The sequence below is a fragment of the Gracilinanus agilis genome, chromosome 1, assembly GCF_016433145.1.
Source record: "Gracilinanus agilis isolate LMUSP501 chromosome 1, AgileGrace, whole genome shotgun sequence".
Taxonomy (NCBI): Eukaryota; Metazoa; Chordata; class Mammalia; order Didelphimorphia; family Didelphidae; genus Gracilinanus; species Gracilinanus agilis.
Genome location: NC_058130.1, coordinates 8,167,701 through 8,180,695, shown reverse-complemented (window position 1 = coordinate 8,180,695; position 12,995 = coordinate 8,167,701).

The window sequence follows — 12,995 nt, the reverse complement described above, 5'->3', positions numbered from 1 at the left end:
CCCACTGGGTCTATGGCAATAACAAATGTCCTTGAGATGTTACCTGAACAGGTTTTCCTTCTCTAATGGAATCCCACCCTGAGGAGAAAAAATTAATTCTTTTCTCTCCACACATACCTTACGCTGGTTACTACTTCGTTTCATGTTCATGACAATCACATAAGACAGATTCCTATTTTCACAGATGGGTGAACTGAAGCTCACAGACTTTATTTTAAAAAAAAATTTTTGAACTGAAAATTTTTAATTAATTAACTAATTTAGAATATTTTTCCATGGTTACATGATTCATGTTCTTTCTCTTCCCTCAACCCCTGCCCCCCAGCCAACACACAGTTCCACTGGCTTTTACCTTGTATCAAAACCTATTTCCATATTATCAGCATTTGCACTAGGGTGATTGTTTAGAATCTACATCCCCAATCATATCCCCATTGAAACCGTGTGATCAAGCAGTTGTTTTTCTTCTGCTTTTCTGCTCCCACAGTTCTTCCTTTGAATGTAGCTAGTTTTCTTTCTCATAAGTCCCTCAGGATTGTGCTGAATCATTGCATGCTGCTAGTAGAGAAGTCAGTTACATTTGATCATGCTACAATGTATCCGTCTCTGTGTACAATGTTCTCCTGGTTTTGCTCCAGTTCACAGTTCACAGACTTTAGATAACTTATGGGACTCCTCTGGCACAGAATTCCTGGGTAATTATGTTGTATGTATTCATACATGTTCATATTGTATCAGCTAGGAGAATATAAGCTCCTCGAAGGCAGGGAATGTATCTCTAGCACCTAGGACATTGCCTGGCACGCAGTAGACACTTAATAAGTGCATATCCATTGATTGATTGGCTTGGTACAGTGAGAAAAGCACTGAATTTGGAACCAGAAGTCCTTGGGTTCAAAACCCACCTTTGTCTTACTTCCTATGTGGTCTTGACTCTCAGCCACCTCATCTATAAATGGAAGGTGTTGGACTAGATAGTCCCTGGGGTCCTTTCCAGCTCTAAATCTGGAATCTCATGACTTGACCCTGGCCACACATTTAATATGCACCAGAGGTATGATTTGAATACAGGTCACTCTGTCCACACACTAAATCCAGGGTTCTTCTCCTGGCCCCCCACACTCTCCCTCCTACTTAGAAGAAACTTCAGAGACTGTGAATACAACCCCTAACTGGAAGTAGGGAGCCCTCCTAGCCAACATGTGCCAAGTCCATGCCTGACCCCATCTTGTGATCCTTCTCTGCCTCCCCTTTGGGGGCTGGCTCTAGTAGTTAACAGTTTCTTGCTTGTTTGTATTGGGCTGATAGTCTTGGTCTTGGGCTCTGGAGCAGTGGATGCCGATGTGCCTTCAACCCTGGATTTCTTTGTTGTGGGAAATACCACTGTGGGAGCCTCACATGAGTTCCCAAAGCTTAACTTATGTGGCTGTGATCAAGCAGCTAGAGAATGTCAAAGGGGGATCTCAAAAAATGTTCCTGATTCCAGCTCTTGGGCTACTCTTCTTGTCTATTAAGCAGTCAATGAGCAATGATTAAGTGTCTACTATGTGCCAGCACTGAAGCTATATATTCACTGAATAAGAAAATGACAGAATATTTGCCAATATCTTTGTAAAACTGAGAGTGCCAAAAACAGCAACAACAACAATAATAGCTAACATTTATGTCATGGAGCCTATGGGCCTGACATGTAATATTTTATTTGATCCTCACCACAATGCCATTAATATCCCCATTTTACAGATGAGGGAACTGAGGCAAACAGAGGTGAGGTGACTTGTCCAGAGTCTCAGAGCTAGTAAATGTCTGAGACTTGGTTTGAACTCAGGTCTTCCTGATTACAGCCTGACACTCTGTCTGGTATATCACCTATATAAGTGCTAGCTATTATTACTAATAATAATAATAATAAAATAATTCCTACTTGCAAACATTATTTTCCAAAAGCGCCACTGAGATAAAATGCACATGCACGTATGACATATATGATATCTTTTATAGCAAATACAAAAAAAGAAAAAAGTAAAATATGGTTACAAAGAAGTTTTCCAAGTGGTGTAGAACAGTGGAGCCTTGTGGTCTGTTAACAGTAGATGATTCCGGATAACAAGAACTCTCTCTGCTCCTTGTCGATTAAGCAATATTTCTCTGCGATGGGAGTACCTTATTGTCTGCTATTGGTACTCAGTTCGCTCCAATAGTTCTCCAATGTCCCCTTTCACCCTAGCGTTTTTATAGCTAGAATGGAGAGGGGAAGGGAGAAGCAGGGAGGAGAAGTACTCAGTGACGTCCCGGGACAGCAGTAAATACCCAGCTGCCGGGTAATTATCATCTCCGAGCTTCCCTGGGCTGGATGGGAGCTGTGGAGGAAGTGTTAACAGTTATTGTAGGGAAGGTGTTTGTGCTGAATTTATACATTATTCTCGCTGGGATGTAATTAGATGAAAGAGAATCGCTTTGTTTTAGTTGGGGAAAAGTTCCTCAAACAGTGAACAAAAATGAGATTTGCCTGGCATTTTGGAATATTAATTAAGCCGGGTTCTTTAATAGCTCAGTGCTGAAAGCATCCCTGTTGATTAGCAGAGCTAATCAGAATTTCAAAGGATGTGAACAGCTATGAATGGGTCGAACTGAGAGGATTCTACTTTCTGCTCTGCAGAGAAAAGGTTCCATGTCTTAAACTTGTTTACCCTCTAGAGATCAGTCTAGACTTGAACCAGGCAGAGCCAGTTTAAAGCATTTTAATTTTAATCCTGTAGTAAATATGGCGACCAGATTCCTTCAGGTAGCAACAGAAAGAGCTACCCATAGACTTGACAAACAATTGAAGGGGAATGTGGAAGCCATTGAAGCTAAATTAATTTGACATGTTCTGTCTCATGTGGCTTGAAAGGTGGCAGCAGATGACGGTGGCATGGCCTCCCAACCAGGACAGGATGCTACCAGGTAACCCAGCCTTTGGAGAGGGAAATTCCTTGGTTTGGTACAGTGGGAAAAACACTAAACTTGGATTCAGAAGACCTGGATTCAAAACCCATCTTTGTCCCTTGCTGTCAGTGTGACCTTGACCTTCAGTTAACTCATGTATAATTTTTTAAATGTTAAGTATTATTATTATTAAAACAATTGTGGGGGCAGCTGGGTGGCTCAGTGGATTGAGAGCCAGGCCTAGAGATGGGAGGTCCTAGGTTCAAATCTGGCCTCAGACACTTCCCAGCTGTGTGACCCTGGGCAAATCACTTGACCCCCATTGCCTACCCTGACCACTCTTCTGCCTTGGAGCCAATACACAGTACTGGTAAGGTTTTTTAAAAAAGCAATTATGAGGAGGCCCTCATAACTTGGGGGGTCAGGAAACTTCATGAAGGAGATTGTGCTTTGAAGGGAGGAGGGGTATTGCTTAAAAAAAAACCTTACCTTCCACCTTAGAATCTTCAAAGCAGAAGAGTGGTAAGGGCTAGCCAATGGGGGTTAAGTGACTTGCCTAAGGTCACATAGTTAAGAAGTATCTAAGGCTAGATTTGAACTTGGGATCTCCTGTCTCTAGGGTCCTTAACAGAGTGTTCAACTGACAAGGAACGGGGCCAGGATCCTGAGAAAGTTTCAGGACTGAACCTTTTAGAGAGAGAAAAGAGAGCTCCTAGATGAAGTCAGCCCCTTTGACTTAACCCTAGGGCTACTCTCTCCAAAACAGAAAGGAATTGAGCCATGATATTGGAGAGCAAACCCCTGGAACTTACCCTCTTCTGAGGGACCTGTATGATCTGGATCAGAGGAGGAAACTGTTATCTCTCCAGCCACCCCAAGTTTGTTTCATTTTCTGATGAAGTCTAAACACTTGGGTTAGTTCTATGAGGTTAGAGTTCTACATAGATCTCTGGGGGAAAGTGAGACCCACCAGAAAGGGAAGAAGAATTTTAGCAACTATTGAAGAGCTACCAAATGTCTTCTGAGTTTTCTTCAATTTCTGTGGGCTGAAAAAAGGCCTCCCTATGTCTGATATGCTTTGTTATCTTCAGTGCTTGTATGAAACCTGGAGACCTTTTACTCATATTGATGACAAGAGCTACAGTCTTCAGTGTCCAAGGAAATGCTGGTGTAGAACAAGCTGAGAGATAGAATTTGGTGCAAAACCTCCAAGTCTGAACTTTGTGTAAATCCAGAGCTTGGGACACGGCTTGTACTTAAGTCTGTTATTTCTGCTGGAAAAATGATATTTTAATATACTCACATGCCATATTTTCTTCTATTGAGTTTAATGTCCTTTCCATTAAAACGTCAGTCTGATTCCTTGTCTTGACCTGAAACTGAGAGAAACAGCACTGGAAATTTACCATTTCCATGAATTCACATTTTATCAGGGACAGGACAGAATAGTAACTATATGTCGATTGTTGTGAAAAGGCATCACCACTGTTTGCAGAAAGCACTGTGATCAAAGATGTTGCTTCCCCCTGGACTAGCAGGAGGAGCAAATAACAGTTAAAGAGTAGAGAAATGAGGAAACCTTGCCATGATTGCTGTCAAAAGCCTGCCCAGAAATCATAGCCTCTCATCCTCTGCTTTCAGAGGTTCCTAGCTGCTGTTGACAATGGCAGTGTACCTGAGGGAACAATAATAGAAAGGGAGAGGCAAAAACTTCTCTTGGCATGAAAACAAATCATGTGGGAGGAGAGGATAAACAAATCAAGGACCTATACAAGTAAATATGGTACTTAAGATGCACTTGGAGAAGAGAGAGCTGAAGGGCACTAGATACCAGACATTCACTTAGGTACTGAGATGGAGCTAAGTGATCCTAGTTGAATTCATGCCTTATTATTTGGATCACCATTTCCTGCTGTTATGAAGCAGTAATTAGCCTTCTCGGAATCTCAGGGCCCATCTAGTCCAACCTGCAACTGCACATATTCATCTAGTCTCTACATGATTGCCTCCAAGGAAGGAGACCTCAGAATCTCCCCAAGAAGTCCATTCTATTATTGACGGCTCTCATCATGAAGAAGTTCCTATCCATTGCTCTTGGTTTTGTCCAATGAGATTCAGCAGAGTAAATTCAGTCCCCCTTCCATTTGATTACCGTCAAATATTTGCAGTTGTGGAGTTTTGCTTTTCCCCATGAATTGTGGCTTGATGACCCACTTTCTCAGTGGGCGCCTCATTTTGGGTTACCTTAATATTCTGATCTGCCACTCTCCCATCACAATCTTGACCAACTCATGTATGGAACTAACCCATTAGCCATCAGAACACCTAGAGGCAGACAAGATGGAAGTTGAGGGAAGTGGGTGGTTGGTGGGTTCCATTTTTCCTCCCTACTTTAAAGGGGTTTTGTGAGAAAATCTTGAAGTGGCTGAGAACGTGGTAGTTTTTACTAGGATCAGGGCATTTTCATGTGAAAATGGGCTACCAAGAAGCTGGTTATCATCTTTGTTTTGTCTCTAGCTCCTGTGTCAGCATTGGCAAACATCTTCAAGTTCACTTGCCCAAACTACAACTTCAAGCTGCCTGTGAGCCCCCCACATTACCCCAGAGAGGAGAGGGAAGAAGTGCACACTTTGGGCAGTTGGACAGAAGGGTGGAGCATGCAAAAAATGTCCTCAGGTGCTGAAAAGATGGGAAATGGAGCAGTTCCTGCCCCCACCCCAGGTCCCAAACTTATGCCAATACTTTGCCAACACTGTCTGTCCTAAACAATGGGAATATTACTTTTTACATTTTCCCTCTTCTAGCATGATCTTTCCTATGGCAAAAACAATGTGCATAGTTCATTAAAAGAACTTGGAGGGCTTTGCCTTCATGGATTTGGTGCATGATACCAGTGAAACTAAAGCTATGGATTTAATTCTCCATATTCTAGGATTACATACTTGAGCCTTAGATAATACAGAATATATAGAGAGCACTGGAATTGGAGTCAGGAAGGCAAGTGTTCAAATTCTTCCTCAGATTCTTGATGTGACCTTGGACAAGTCACTTAACCTCTATGAGTTTGAATTTCCCCCTCTGTAAAATAGGGACAATAATAGCATACCCCACAGACTTATTTCATTGATCAATGCACTAAAACTCCTTTGCAACATATTAGCTTTGATTAAATTAGAGTTGTTGTTCATAAGGAGAGTTGTGCCTAATGTACTAGGGAATACAATCAGCCAAGACACACTTATTAGGCACCTTTTATGTGCCAGTCATCATGCTAAGCTCTAGGGATACAAAAAGAGGTAAAAGACAGTCCCTGCTCTCAAGAAGCTCCCAGTCTAATGGGGGAATACAATATTCAAAACAATTATATACAACTGGATAAATTGGAGAGGGAAGGCATTAGAATTAAAGGTAAAAGAGAAATAGATTTCTGTAGAAGGTGAGACTTTAACTGGTTCTTGAAGGAAGCCAGGGAAGCCGGGAGGTGGAGAAAGAGCAGGGAAAGCATTCTAGGCATGAGATATAGCCAATGAAAATACCTAGGGAAGGGAAATAGTTTCTCATTCTAGGAACTCAGAAGTATAAGATGTATCCATGCCCTCCAGGCATTATACACGAACTGGAAAAGGAAGGGGAAGCCTTGCCCCAGAAGCCTTTCCTGATCCCTCATAATTCTAGGGCCTTCGCTTTGTGTGTTTTCTCCAATTGATCCTGTCTACTGCTCCTTTGTACATAGTTGTCTGCATGTTGTCTCTTTGATTCCCAGATTTGGAGCTCCTCCTTCGTGGCAGAGTTTGAACTTTACCTTTCTTTTTATACCTAGTGCAGCACCTGGCACATAGTAGGTACTTAAGTATTTACTGATTGATTAAACACTCTCATATTGTACATATTTTGGATATATATTCTAGATAGAAAAATGTACTGTCGCTAGAAAATGTCTACATCAAGATTTCAAAAAAAAGATTTCAAGATCTTTCCTGATCTTTCTATTTGCTACCCTCCCCCGCCATGCTGCCTTTTATCTACATTTTCTGTTTTCCATTCTACTTTCTTAACATTGCTGCCAGTTGAGTTGAAGCTCCTTGTTGGAAGGGATGATCTCACTTTTGTATCTGCAGCCAGCAAAATTTCTGGTACAGAGGAGGCACTTAATAAATATTTCTTGATTGATTACCGTTGTAAAACTACAATTACCATCACTATCACCACCACTACTAGGACAAAGTAAACTCCATGGAAATATTTGGTTTATTGTCTTTGTTTCCTCAAGACCCAACACAATGTTCAGCATGCAGTAGATGCATAAAATATGCTTATTGATTGGTTAATTGGAGGTTTTGTTGGCAATGGCTGGTCTTTTAGAATTTATGTGGCCAAAAATTATCTCACCTATATAAAGCTTGTAATGAAATTCTCTGAATTCAGTGAGGCTAGTTCGTGCATCACAGCCATTCTGCCCATTGGAAGGATCTGACTTGAAGTCTTTTCAAATCAACAGGACCAATAAGAAGTATCACTCCTTCAGGTGAACCTTCAAAAAACCAAAGAAGCTCCCACACCAAAGAAATCTGAGGAGGATTTTACTGTAGGATTGATCACACTGGAACTAAGGCACACAAACATGCATACATATATAGACACATGTATGAATATATACGTTACACACAGAAATATTTCCCGGAAGAGTCTCTTAATTTGGGAAGAAAAGGTTGTCAGTTTGATTAGCCAAATGTTTCTTTGGGGTTAAGGTAATATCTGACCTCAAATGACCTCTATATATAAAATCACAGGACAGGGTTCAGTCTTCATCCTTAAAATAGGACTCATTTTGTAATTTTTATTATTCTTGCTTCCATCTCACACTGCTGGCAAACATTCAACTTTCAGACTACTTAGATACCCAGATCTTTTTTACATGTATTATGATTTAGTCAGTTTCATTATCCTTAGCATCAATTAACCAATTAATGAACAACAATTTGTTATGCCTTTAGTATGAGCTGGTCAGCTCATTTATTTTTTTATTAAGTTTATTTAACTAATTAATTTAGGAAATGTTTCCATGGTTACATAATTCATGTTCTTTCTCTCTCTCTCCTCCTTCCATGCCCTTCCCATAGCCAACGAGCAATCCCATTGGGTTTTAAATGTGTCATTGACCAAGACCTATTTCCATATTATTAATATTAGCAGTAGAGTGATCATTTAGAGTCTACATCCCCAATCATGTCCCCATCAACCCATGTGATCAAGCAGTTGTTTTTCTTCTGTGTTTCTGCTCCCACAGTTCTTTCTCTGGATGTGGATACGTTCTTTCCCATAAGTCCCTCAGGATTGTCCTGGGTCATTGCATTGCTGCTAGTAGAGAAGTCAGTTACATTCAATGGTGCTACAATGTATCCGTCTCTGTGTACAATGTTCTCTTGGTTCTGCTCCTTTCGCTCTGCATCAATTCCTGGAGGTCTTTCCAGTTCACATGGAATTCCTCCAGTTTATTATTCCTTTGAGCACAATAGTATTCCATCACCAACAAATACCACAGTTTGTTCAGCCATTCTCCAATTGAAGGGCATCTACTCATTTTCCAATTTTTTGTCACCATGAAGAGCGTGGCTATAAATATTTTTGTATACATATTTTCCCCTATTATCTCTTTAGGGTACAAACCCAGAAGTGGTATGGCTGGATCAAAGGAGAGCCAGTCTTTTAGCACCCTTTGGGCATAGTTCCAAATTGCCTTCCAGAATGGTTGGATCCATTCACAACTCCACCAGCAATGCATTAATGTCCCAATTTTGCCACATCCCCTCCAACATTTATTACTTTCCTTTGCTGTCAAATTAGCCGATCTGCTAGGTGTGAAGTGGTGCCTCAGAGTTGTTTTGATTTGCATTTCTCTAATTATAAGAGATTTAGAACACTTTTTCATGTGCTTATTGATAGTTTTGATTTCTTTATCTGAAAATTGCTTATTCATGTCCCTTGCTCATTTATCAATTGGGGAATGGCTTGATTTTTTTGTACAATTGATTTAGTTCCTTATAAATTTGAGTAATTAGACCTTTGTCAGAGGTTTTTTTTATAAAGATTTTTTTTCCCAATTTGTTGCTTCCCTTCTGATTTTGATTGCATTGCTTTGTTTGTACAAACCCTTTTTAATTTAATGTAATCAAAATTATTCATTTTATATTTTGTAATATTCTCTATCTCTTGCTTGGTCTTAAAATCTTTCTTTTCCCATAGATCTGACAGGTATACTATTCTATGTTCACCTCATTTATTTATAGTTTCCTTCTTTATATTTGTCATTCACCCATTCTGAATTTATCTTGGTGTAGGGTGTGAGATGTTCATCTAAACCTAATCTCTCCCATACCGTTTTCCAACTTTCCCAGCAGTTTTTGTCAAATAGTGGGTTTTTTGCCCCCAAAGCTGGGATCTTTGAGTTTATCATACATTCTCTTGCTTGGTCAGCTCATTTATTAAGCCTATAGTGTAAGATGTCTTCAGCAGTAGAGATACAAAAGAAAAAACAAAAATCACACCTCCCTCAAAGAACTGACCTTATGGTGGGAGGAGAACCATGGACATAAATACATATGTACAAGACAAATACAGAAGAAATAGAAGATAAGCTTAGAGAGGAAGGCAGTAGCATCTGGGGTGACTGTGAATGGCCTCCTGCAGAAGGTGTTGTTTGAACTGAATATTAAAGGAAGACAGAGATTTTGCAATTGAGTTATTTTGAGTTTAAATTTATAGGTTTGCTTTGAACCCTTTTCAAGTTATAAGAATCATTTTCAAATCAATCGCTTATTCTCATCTGTAAAGTTCTTTTTGGATAACAATTCTGCCATCCAGTGTGTTAGCTAGCCCCTTCTAGTTTTGATAAGCATTCCATCTTTGCCTCCATCTAAGTTGTTGATAAAAAGTTTACAAAGTTTTTTTTTAACAAAACCAATGGGAGTTCCTAGGGCAATCAACCAGAAAATTCCCCTTCCTCCTTTTAGGTTGACATCAATTCATTAATGTCCATTCTTTGGGTCTGGTCATCTACTAGCTCCCAGTCCAATTTACTGTCCTCTCTTTGAGCCCACATTTTTCTACCTTGATCAGAAGAATGAGGGACTTGATCCAGTGCTTTACTGAAATCTGGATCCCTTATGCTGATGGCGTTCTCTGATCTACCCGTCTAGTAATGCTGATGATTCTCACTTTTCAGCTGCTACTAAAAATCTTATCCATCTCACAGTAATTTAAAGAAGCGCCCAGCTCATCCATCTCTTTCAAAGGGTTAGAATGAATATTTGGCTGCAGGAATTTAGCATTTACCCTTCATGGGTCAGTGGATAGGTTAGTCTTAAAGACTCTTTAGGGAGAAATTATTCTAATAGAACTTTTTTCTTGCCTTTACAAGGCCCCCAATCTCATTCTTTATTTCTTAGAAGAAATAAGGCCATTGGTGGGTGTGGTAAATGCAGATTAGCCAGACCATTTAGATGGAAAGCATCACTCTAACTTTGTTAGATGAGGCTTTTATAAGAGAAGTTGAATTTTTCTTCAATTGTAGGGAAGGATTCCCCCCACCCCCACCCCATGTTGTAATGATTAAGCTATTGGTTTTTTTATACTAAGGAAAAATGTGGTTTGTTAAGTCTTTTATATTAAGCCAAATGATCCTTAATTGCTTTCAACTTTTGGTTTCCATTTTCATTGATCTAAACATAGGACAGCTAATTTCACAATCTATTGAATGTGTCATGGGAAGGTTGGAAAAGGGGAAAGATTAGCTAAAAGAACAAATGTCTGAGAGTAGAGTTTGAGGTATCAGCAATCAGGGTGGGATTTAAGGGAAACGACAGGAATTTTCCTGCAGCCTGAACACTCAGGCATTACTGGCTCTGTCCATATAAGAAGCCAACTTGAAGAAGCTTCTCATTAAGGAACATTTATCTTTTTGAGAATGGCTGCTAGATAATGCTCATCTTCACTGGCCTTCTCAGTTGTGACTTTGAGAAATAAGTCCTTTTTCCAGAGAATGCAACTCTGGGTTCCCAAAAGGTCACTCAGTGGCCTTGATCGTCACGTATCCATTATGACTAAATTATTATCACAATGAATCTTGGCTTTGGCAGTAGTGGTTTAAAAAAAGTTAGGCCAAAATACCTTGTGCAACTGAACAGATGAGCCCTTGAATTTCCTTCCCTCTAAGAAATCCAACACATGATATGATCCTTATACCAGAGTGACAGGATAATCAATCAATATTTATTCATTACCTACTATGTGCCATGAACTGTGCTAAGCATTAGATAAGTGATATTGGGAATGGCAGGTAGAATAAGATCTGAACTGAAACACCATTTTCTTGTTCATTAGTGACACAGAATAGACTAAAATTTGCTCTTTTTCCTCATATCTCCATTCTTCAAGACAGAACAGCGCCTACCAGCTCTTTAGAGTGGCTTGAAGAACAAAACCATGTTAATTGTATTCATGGGACCTCTCCAAGGTACTACATATAAAGAAATCTCAGACTGGACGATCTCTAACCTTTGGCAAAATTAAAAGGGTGGGATTGAGTGTTGTTTGAAGAATTCTGTTCAGAGAATCTCAGAGTTTGAAGGGAGGGACCTTCTGGGTCTGAGTAGTTTGACCTGCACCTGCACAAGAGCTCCCTTTACACTGTACTCACCCAGTAGCTACTCAACATTTGTTTCAAAATCCTAAGTGAAAGGAAACTCCAACCCTCTACTTTGAGATTGCTCTGGTTGTTAGGAAATATTTTTATTACATGGAGACTAAATCTTTTCCCCTTCACCCTTCTGCCCTTTGCTACTAGTTCTGTTCCCTGGGGCCAAACAGAGCAGTTTTAATCCTTCTGCAAAACAACCCTTCAAATGTATGAACACAATTATAATGTATCTCCAAGTCTTTTCTTCTCCTGGTAACTATGTGGTACAGTGAGTAAGAGCACTGAACCTGGAGTTCAGGAAGGCCTGAGTTTTAATTCCACCCCACTTGGTGAGCTGTGTGACACTAAATGAATCACAATCTCTTTTAGCCTTGGTTTCTCCATTGTAAAATAGGGATGACACCATCACCTATCTCTAAGGGTTTTGTGAGAATCAAATGACATAATATTTGTAAAGCATGTTTCAAACAGTAAAATTCTGGGTTGATGCCAACTCTTATTATTTTTGCCACTACTACTCCAAGTTAAAAATTCCCAGGTTTTATTAATAAATGTTTAAAAAAATTCCCAGGTTATTTTACAAGTCTTCTTAGAGCATGAACTTGAGGCCCTCTTGCTATCCAATTTATCCCTTTCTGAATATCTCAATGTTCTCAAGCTTATCTGAACAATGTATTTTTAAGTCACATTAATTATGGGAGGGAGGTAGGAGGAGGGGAGGGAAAGAACATGAATCATGTAACCATGGAAAAATTTTCTTAATCAATCAATCAATCAATCAATCAATAAAAATAGTCACATTAATTTAAGATTCCTTTTTTTAAACCCTTACCTTCTATCTTATTCTAAGATAGAAGATTGGTAAGACCTAGGCAAGACTTGCCCAGAGTCACACAGCTAGGAAGTGTCTGAGATCAGATTTATGTCTAGGACCTCCCATCTCTAGGCTTGGCTCTCAATCTACTGAGCCACCCAGCTGCCCACTAAGATTCCTTTTAATGGTAATAATTTGTAAAATGATGCCTCTAAAAGTAGTTGACCAGCATCCCATATTATCTTTCCCGACCAGGAATCCACTGTGTTCCAGAGCCTTCATAATACTTTAAAGCTATCTAACCTCATTGCTATAGTAAACTGTAATACTGTAGTCATTGTAGTACTAATCTTGCAGTAATACAAGAACAGAATTTCCTAAGTATTCACCACCACTGATGGAAACAAAAACATCAAGTATCTGTTGAGTTCCAGTTGCATCCAATAAACAATTTTTTTCAGTGTTCCTGTTACTTTGGTTTCAAATTTCTATTTGAAACATTCATAACTTATATTGACATAGGATCTCTTTCCCAGGATTGTCTCAATCCAAGAAACA